Source organism: Citrus clementina, unplaced genomic scaffold (genome assembly GCF_000493195.1).
Source record: "Citrus clementina cultivar Clemenules unplaced genomic scaffold, Citrus_clementina_v1.0 scaffold_5, whole genome shotgun sequence".
Taxonomy (NCBI): domain Eukaryota; kingdom Viridiplantae; phylum Streptophyta; class Magnoliopsida; order Sapindales; family Rutaceae; genus Citrus; species Citrus x clementina.
In genome coordinates, this window is record NW_006262201.1 from 29750937 (window position 1) to 29758298 (window position 7362).

A 7362-nucleotide genomic window follows, 5' to 3' on the forward strand; every position below is an offset into this window, starting at 1 on the left:
TGTTAATTTTATTAGAGTAATTTGATTGTGGCGGTAACATGATTTATAATGTTTTATATATAATGGTTTATGAAAAAATAAGATATCATTATATTCTTGTTAAAATATTAAAATAATAATAGAAAATTTAAAAATATGTGGTTATTTATTTAATAAATTGTATAGAAAAAATAATTATTTACTTACTTGTAAAATTTGCTCTCAAAATGAAAAAGAAAATGAAAAAAAGTAACTCTTACAAAATTTATCAAATATTATTTTTATTCATTAAATAAGTAATTTATTGAGTTTCAATTTCGGTACTAAATGTGGCTTAAGGTCTATTTTAATCATTTCAACTTATAGACTTTGATGTTCACTTTATAATATAAAATTAAAAAAAAATCTTAGTGAGGGATGCTTTAAGATACTGGGTCCACTCCTGCGTGAGCGGAAATCACGTTGATTCTCTAGCATCTGAGGAAATCATGATGATCTCCCAAATTAACGTGATATCTGCTGATTGATTGTTGATGAGACTCTCTTCTCACCTAATTTCTTACAATTTTAAGTGAACCCGCGGCGGTTGATCATAATTAGTATTTGCATGCGGGAACCATGTGATTTCCTTAGGGGTGGGCAAAAAAACCGTAGTCTTAAAAAAACCGAACCGAACCGACGGTTTTTTCTAATTCGGTACGGTTTTTTTTTTTTTTAAAAACCGAACGGTACAATTTATAAAAAAAACCGAAATGTCGGTTCGGTATTCGGTTCATTTAACTGAACCGAAAAACCGAACCGAAAAACCGAATTATTTTTAAATTTTATTAAATTAAATATGTGTTAATTTTTAACTGATTGTGTAAGATAGCTAACATAAACTTTCATACACACAATCAGAGTATATATATATGTTAGTGTTACAATTTCGTAAATTTTATTTCCCAAAATAAACCCTAAAATCAAATATAAAAAAATTTCGTAAATTTCGTAAATTTCAATTTCTTGAAGAATTTTTTAGGCTAATGCAATCTTAAGAACAACAGCAAGTAGCTGAGGAGTAAATGATAGTTGATTGATGTTGCTTACCAGTAAGTTTTCTTTATTTTTTTTTAAACTAGCATCTTATTATATAGATTGTTTATTTAATTATTTATTAATAGTTAGTAAGATATTATTGATAAAATGTGTTTTGAATACTTTGTATTTATTGTTAATATTTGTAATGAAATTAGGATGAACTTGTTGAAAAAAATTATTACATTTATGAAGCCCAATGGGCTAAAAATTTGAAAATTCAAAATAGGTCCAGAACCGAAAAAACCGAACCGAACCGAACCGAACCGAAAAGAACCGTTTGAGTTCGGTTCTTTTTTAGTTTGGTTCTTATTCGGTTCTTTTTATAAAATAACCGATTTAAATCGGTTCTACTTAATTTCAAACCGAACCGAACCGAACCGAACCGTGCCCACCCCTAGATTTCCTTAGAAAATATTCGAAATTTTTATAAAATCGAGGTGCCAGTAGTTAAATCCCCAAGAACTGCTCACGCTGGATGGTAGGTCCTATTACAATCAACAGGTATTTACAATATAAATTATATTAGCCGCCGTCTAAACCTATACATATTTAGAGTAAGGATTGGCTTTGCCCATACTTTAGCCAAGTTGGCTTTGAATATTGATTAACATATCACGTGGTTGGGTACATGCCCACCGAATCTTTTGTAGCTTTTCGTTTAATTAATGAAAGTTTTCTTTTTGTATCTTTTTATATATATCGAACATAATTTAAAAATTTTATGCTTTTTAGGGTGAGATCTCTCTATTTCATATTCGAGATAAATTTATTCTTACTTTTACTAAGGAAGATTTAAGGTCGGAAATAATATTATTGATGAAAAAATTGATTTCTACGGATATGATGAAATAAGTTACTAATTATTAAAAAATAACTTAATATTTGGTAAATTATATTATTTTAGTTGTTGTGAGTTTAAAAAATAGAGTACACGTGTTTGATAAATTTTATTATATAAATATTATTTTATTATATAATAAATAAACATAAATTTAAATGACCTTTTTTATATTAAGATTTACCAAAAAAAAAGAAGAAAACATAATTATCTTTTTGTTAAAATACTAATATCATAATAAGAACTTCAAAATTATGTTATTTAATTAACTACTTACAAAAAGTAACTCTTTCATATTTTTAAAAGTTGCTTATTTTATAAATAAATTTAAAAAATAAGCAACTTTTAAAAAATTACTAAATACTACTTTTAGCAAAATCTATTAAATAAACCCTCTTACAACGTTTTAATCTAAATCTCGAATGAGGTTCAAGTCTCTAACCACCCCTATCTATTATAATGGGACGAGATTTTAAATTGAGCTTGTTGTTGTTGGTAAGGGCAGAAATTCACTACTAAATTATAAGTTGTACAAGAGATTCTTATTTTTTCCCCCCCAATGGCAGCACGATATATTCTTAATTAACTAAAATTCCTAAAATCATATTGAGCAAATTAAACTCTATCCCCGAGAACCCACGTAGTACAATTAAAACTAAAGTCTAAAGCATAAGTTAAAAGAAAAATATTAATTAAAGGGATAAAGAGCTAACAAAATGTTAATAAAACAACGATAAACCACAATTGATTTATTGTAGTTTAATTAAGTGAGCAAACTGGCTCCTTGATTTTAGTGAGTGTTTATCCTATCTTTTTTTTTTTTTTTAATGCTAAAATCCAAATGAAGCAACAGTCTAAAATAATGAATACGTGAAGACTGATGGCGCAGGAAACCATTGGGAAATTGGGATGGTGCCAAAGTATGTTCCTCTTTGAGTAATAAATTGAAAAATAAGAAGCAAATATTATTTAACAAAATGTTATGTGTAGGGAATTCTATTAAACCGAATTATTGGATTTTTTTTTTTAATCTGAATGATGATTGGGTGATGGATTGTCTAGTGAATTGTCGTCCTCTAATTTGACAACAAACATACATGATAGGCGATTGTCGATCGCCTAAAGTTTTAGATTGGTTTTAATAAAAAATATTAATTTTGATCGTTTGAATAGACATCATTTTTATCTGTGTCTCATTATTATATTTAACACGTAGCACGATGAGGCTGGCCAGCTAGCAGCTATCAAGTGACCCCTCACCTATGCTACCATTTTTTTACGCTCTCCTCCAATGAAATTTCTAAGTTTTCTAATTAAATGTTATAAACCCCATGATCTGGATCCCTTGTGACAAAAGAAAGAAACCCAGAGCCGCTTTTATTCTTGTGCTGAAATAAATCGCAGAATTTCTGGTTCATATGTATCATTTGCTTTACACTTCCTAATAAATTTTCTGTATTTTTTCATAAAGAGAAGAATTTCTTTTGAGTTACAACAAAACATGTTTTTTTACGGAACCTGACTTCTACCTTTATATATATATATATATATTTTTAAAAAAAACTACAGTATGTAGCCTTTGGTTGTGAATGAACGAATTTACAAATAACGTTTAATGGAGCTTCTTGATAAAATAATAATAATAAATTTGATTATTTCATTCTATCTCTATTCATCGAGAAGTGTGTGGCAGCTTTTCTGTTTTCAAAGCTGGAAAGTATTTTTATTTAGGGTAATTTTTAGGGATATCCCTTGATGTTGGAGTATTGACAGTTTGATAGAAAGTATTTACGTAATTACAAGGATCTCCTCTGATGTTAATGCAAAAATACGTATGACGTAACTATAAAGAGCAAATACGTAAAAGTAAATTTAAAATTTAAACAAAAGTAAAATTCAAACAAAACTTGCTTGGATGTCTGAGAATTAGAGATATAGACTCAGTATTACCCAATTACTACTGTTACTCAACAGACAAATGAAAATGAATTTTTTCAGAAAATGCACTCCACTTCGAAAACAGAACTTACACAACAAAACTCAATTTCATTTTCGTCGTTGGAGAAGAAGCAATCACTAATCTATTTTCATCTAATGCACGAGATGACATCATGCGGTGGTCCCTTGAAGTGAGTATTGCCGACGACCAGTGTCTGTCACGACTGGAATTAGATCGCAAAAGAGTTTAGTCTTCGAAATACAGCTTGCTTCCTTGAATCAGTGGCTTACGACTTTTGTTGATTAAAAATAACAATGGGTCTGTTTCAATTAATGAATATGTTGTTGGATGTTGTTTTTATTTGGGGTTATTGGTGTTGAGTTGAAAAATAGTTGGGTAATGACTGATAATAGCTATTGCGTAATAATTTAAGAGCTTCGTAAGTAGTACAAGTAGTGTATAAATGATGAGTTTCAGTTTGCTTTGTAATGTGGCTACTCAGTTTGGGGCCATGACACTTAGTTTCAGTTATGTGTTAGTTTCAGTTTATGCATATATGTTCTGTTTCAAAAGAAGAATGAGCAGAAGCAAAGGTGCCAATGAAGAATGGGCTGCTGGAGTTACAATTGAAATGCAAGTTATGCAACCCAAGAGGGCGGGTGAATTGAGATTTTAAAATTATACAATACAATTCGCACAACAATTTAATCTATTGCCTTAATCAAATCAAAAACAATAAATTCAATCAAGCACAATATTAAAAGAGTAAGGGAAGAAAAAACAAACACAAGGATTTTTAAGTGGTTCGGCTATCCCTGCCTACGTCCACGCCTCCAAGCACACCCGGCTTGAGGATTTCACTATCCAAGCCTCCCAAGACTTCAAATGTTTACAATTGACTTCCAAGTGTCAATAGACCTTTACAACTAGAGATTATCTCCACAATCTCTTCACCTCAAGTGTTTCTCACACTTGTACACTCACAATTTGATGAGAAATAAAAATCACAACAATGAAACTCTCTTTAAGAGTAGATAACAAATTATAGCTCAATGATGATTCAATAAATGATGATTTACGAAATGGAAGCTCAATATATGTTATATGATCTTGTTTTTCCTTATATTAGTTCTTAGAATGAAGTTTGAGTTGAGGTTTTATAGTTAAAGTCCGAAAAATAGCCGTTATAGGTAAATTTCCGCGCCCAAGCGGTTAGCTGCTTGATTTATCCGGCTAACCGCTCAGGAACAGTGATATTACCGTTATTTTTGAATTTGCTACAGTATCACTGTTCACTAAATTATATTTTAGCCCAAAACGTTCTTTAATTCTACTATAGCCCAAAATGTCATAAAACTTTACAAATATGTCCAATTTCAGAATTTCATAATAATAGTTACCTTCCCAAAACTTTCTGAAATTATGCTATGGCCCCAAATTTATTATTTTTCAAAGACGTCCTTTTTAACATAATACCCATATTTTTCAAAGTTCTCAAAACTTTTCACTTTAGTCTAAAATATTCATAAATTATAATATGGCCCAAAAATTTTCAAATGTTTGTAAAAACGTCCAACTCCGAAATTTAATAATAATACTTATTAAAATCAAAGATTTCAAAACTTAGCATTTAAGTCTAAATTACTCAAAACCACAAGGTACTTTATCTTATAAAAATAAAACCTTTTAGTTTATAAAAAGTAATTAATTAAATTAATCTCTTGAGCTTCTCAAATGCTAAGTCATGCATCAATTAAATCATACCGGCTTTACAAGAATTTATCGCACTAATTTTTCCGTTGAACTCTAAACTTTATTCTTGATTTCGCCGTTGTCCGTTGAGTGTCTTGAACTTGATTTCACTTGATTCACTTGCATAAATATTACCCTTCAAAAACTAGTGAAAATGTGAAATACAATATCTATTAAATCACTTAATACATATGTTTGTTATCATCAAAATTACATTATATGTAGCCATTTAGGCTAACAACAATTTCTATTCCTGCCAATTAATTTAATTTCAATTCATTTTAAGGAGGATATATATATGGATTTTGATTTTTTGAAGGGATGAGACTCTACTTTGTAAATTATGAGCATTGGCCATATAGTGGGCATGACTGGTACAAGCCAACTCTTAGATACTGTTTTGTTTTGTTTTTATTTATTTATTTAGGAATCAGTATTCTAATTAACAACACAAAAATTTTGCTTTTTCAAAGGGGCTGCTAGATTTTGGATTTTTTGACATGCCAACTATGGGAAAGTGACTGTAATGATAATAATAAAACCAAGCATGTAATAAACTTAGCATAATGTAATTGAGCTTCTTGTTCCATAGCTTGTAAACGAAGCTTATGCTCTGTATTTTTAGCTGACAAATTTGTTATGTCCTCTAATAAGAAAACAAGGTTTCATAAGAACAAGCACGAAAACGACATATGCTAAAAAAATATGGAAAATTTATTTTTCTTTAAATTGGAGAATAAAAGTAAAAAGATAGCTTATGAATTCAATCAATGAATGGTTGACGTGCTGGATGCGTTAGAGCTTTGAGAATCCATTACTTTCATGCAGTGTTTCAGCTTGATTTTTTTGAATGATTTTGTTGATGAGTTGAACTGAATGGGTGATGAGTTTGAAAAATTACAGCATAAGAGTTTTTAAGAATTCTTAAAAAGAAGAAGAAGACGAAGAAAGTGTGCTATTGTGATTTATTAATCTTGCAAAAGGCTCTAGTTATAGGAGCTGCTGCTGCTGAAATTATTACGTTTATTTACAATGGTGATAGTGGCAGCACAATGTCAATTTTTTTTTTTAGGTATGCAATGTAATTTTTTTTATCCATTGGGTATTTTGGTGTGAATTTTATTATCCATAAGTTTATCATATAAATAAAGATATATTTTGACAGTAAGGGTATTTTTGGAATTTCAACAGTCAACTAACGGTTCACTTAATAGAATACTAACGTCAGGAGAGGTTCCTATAATTACGTGAATATTTTCTATCAGACTTTTAATACACTAAATTTTAGGGGAGGTCCCTAAAAATTACCCTTTTATTTGGCCACTTGGTGATATGGTCAAATCAAACTGAGAGGACTTTTGACACCTCTCATGGAATTTTATTTGAATTGAAGTTAATTAATAACAACAGATAAATTAATTTATTTTATGTTTTAAATAAAAGATAAATTAAATACTTAAATAATTATTTTTAATAAAATTTACACTCATCTTCTTGTTTTGGGGAGGAAAATATGAGATTCTTAATTAAATAGGTGATTGATCACTGTGGGACTGTGGGATAGAGAAACCACTTGCCGGCCACCTCATGTACTTGTTTATTTTTTATTTTTCTTGTTTTTGCCCCTCAATTACGACTTTTGTTCATAATTACATTTTTGAAACAGAAAGAGGGAAAAGATACCGACAGAGATACGGAGATTTAACTCCAATGAAGGTGAAAAACACATTCAACACCTCGCCCACGACCACGAGAGTTTGAATGCGTGTTTGTG